The sequence below is a fragment of the Coffea arabica genome, chromosome 9c (assembly GCF_036785885.1).
Source record: "Coffea arabica cultivar ET-39 chromosome 9c, Coffea Arabica ET-39 HiFi, whole genome shotgun sequence".
Taxonomy (NCBI): Eukaryota; Viridiplantae; Streptophyta; class Magnoliopsida; order Gentianales; family Rubiaceae; genus Coffea; species Coffea arabica.
In genome coordinates, this window is record NC_092326.1 from 21,315,349 (window position 1) to 21,317,891 (window position 2,543).

At 37.7% G+C, this 2,543-nt stretch overlaps 1 non-coding gene across 1 annotated transcript; it reads left to right on the plus strand.

Moving 5' to 3' along the window:
* Positions 1–1,248: 1,248 nt before the first annotated feature.
* Positions 1,249–1,355, plus strand: LOC140014459 (small nucleolar RNA R71). The gene has a single exon (XR_011821220.1). It is a non-coding gene; the product is annotated as a small nucleolar RNA R71 (small nucleolar RNA).
* The last annotated feature ends 1,188 nt before the right edge of the window (positions 1,356–2,543 follow it).

Here is a 2,543-nt window from a genome sequence, read left to right on the forward strand (position 1 = left end):
ACCGTTAAAGGTATTAATGATACACTAGCACCAAGATCACACAATGCTTTAGAAAAATCAACGTTACCTATGGTGCAAGGTATAGAAAAACTCCCTGGATCCTTCAACTTCGGTGGTAGCTTATTTTGAATAATTGCACTACATTCCTCTGTTAATGCTATTGTTTCGCAGTCTTCCAACTTTCTTTTTCTAGTCATGATTTCCTTGAGAAATTTCGCATAAGACGGAATCTGCAAAATAGCATCGGCAAAAGGAATGTTAATGTGCAATTGTTTGAAAAGTTTAACAAATTTTTCAAAATCTTTATCAAACTTATTTTGCTTTAATCTTTGTGGAAATGGAACCGCAGGGGGTATTGGAATGGTAGCGGAAGATGATGGTTGATTTTCTCTTGATTCCTCCCGACTATTTTCTTCCACTATCGCCTCTTGGTTCCTCTGCTTTCCTTCTTGTTTTTCATTCTCATTTTTTTCAACTTCCATCACTGGAGGATCTTCTAATTGCTTACCACTACGAAGAGTAATGGCTTTCACATGCTCCTTAGGATTGACCTCTGTTTTGCTAGGTAATTCGCCTTGATTTCGATTATTCAACGAACTAGCAATTTGACCAATTTGGACCTCTACATTCCTGTACATTGTAGTGAGTTGGTCCAACCTTCCTTCTACTCGCTCAAATCTGTCTGAAGTAACTTTTGTGAGCTTTTCCACTACCATCTCCCAACCAGGTTTAGTTTCAGCTTGTTGTTGCCTTGATTGAAATCCCGGTGGATTGGTTGGCCTTGGTTGATTTCCTTGATCCTTCCATCCGAAGTTTGGATGATTTCTCCATCCCGGATTGTAAGTATTCGAGTAGGGGTTATTTTGAGCATTACGATTGTAATTATTGACGAATTGTACCTGTTCAGAATCGACACACTCATTAGTATCATGTTCACCTCCACATACAGAACAGCATGCTACATGTGCATTAGATGAACTTGGACCTTGTCTACTTAGCAATTTCATCACATTATTCATTTGAGCACTCAGCATATTGAGAGTGTCCATTTCTATCATACCTGCGTGACGTCTTGTATTATCTCTCTCATTGGCCCATTGGTAGTTATTTGCTGCCATTTCTTCTATCAAATTATGAGCTTCTTGGGGTGTTTTACCCATTAAAGCTCTACCTGCAGCTGCATCGATCATAGTTTTAGTAGAAAAAACTAAACCATTATAGAAGGTTTGTATGATTAACCACTCCGGCAGTCCATGATGTGGACATTTCCGAAGCAGATCTCTAAACCTTTCCCATGCCTCATATAATGATTCACCTTCCAATTGGCTAAAACTAGTGATATCCATCCTAAGCTTAGCAGTCTTACCTGGTGGAAAATACTTATTTAAGAATGCTCTTGATAATTCATCCCATCCAGTGAAAGTATTGGGAGCATGAGAGTGTAGCCAAAGTTTGGCCTTATCTCTCAATGAAAATGGGAACAATCTTAGCCTTATAGCATCATCACTAACTCCGTTCATTTTAATTGTATCACAAATTTCCAAGAATGTAGCTAAGTGTGTATTAGGATCTTCTACTGCATTACCTCCAAATTGAGATTGTTGAACCATTTGGATAAGTGATGGTTTAATCTCAAAGTTGTTAGCATTTACCGCAGGCCTTGCTATGCTCGTTTGTGAACCTTGTGTTCCCGGTATAGTAAAATCTCGCAGAACTCGCCTATTTAGGTCATTTTCCGCCATTTCTTCTTCAAATGGTAATTCTATCAAGATATCTTCTATTGGCTGCCAAACCTCTTGTTCCTCTTGATGCAGTGTATTCCTCCTTTGTCTCCGCAATGTTCTTTCAATTTCAGGATCAAAATGTGCAACTTCTCTATTTGATCGGTGCATGCACTACAAATAAAAATAAGAGAAATTTTTGCAGTTTTAATTCAACAACTTGGATAAAAACAATGAAAATGTCTAAATTAATAGAGATGACTAGGCCCTAATATTGCCGCTCCCCGGCAACGGCGCCAAAAACTTGACGGGTTCTTTTTGTATCAATGCAAGTTTAATTCCGATTTTACACCCGTTGGACTGCAAGTATACAGGTCACAATTTTAGTACAAGATGCGTATCGGGTCGATCCCACGAGGAGCAATTTAAACAATTACTAAGCCCCTGTTCTCTCTATTATTTAGACTTACAATTAATTTTGAGCAGAGAAAATCTAATGCTGTAATCTACAAATCTGATATACAAATCTAGTTTAACAAATGCTGAATGCAAATAGAGAAATTTCACTTAATGAAGATTCTAGGGATGTAGATTCCACTTATGGCATAAACAAGCGCTTGTATCACGTTGTTCGTGTGACTAGATGACATATATCTTGTATAGGTTAGATTTGGATTCATTCTGTGTAATAGTTGGGCTAGTGTAACTGTTTGGAATTGAAGTGGATGTATGTGTACGTTCCACGCTTTAGAAGTAGTTTTCGCTTCGCTTATGATATGTAAATTTGAGGAACATTTGAGATTTATATTGTAATTGAATTGA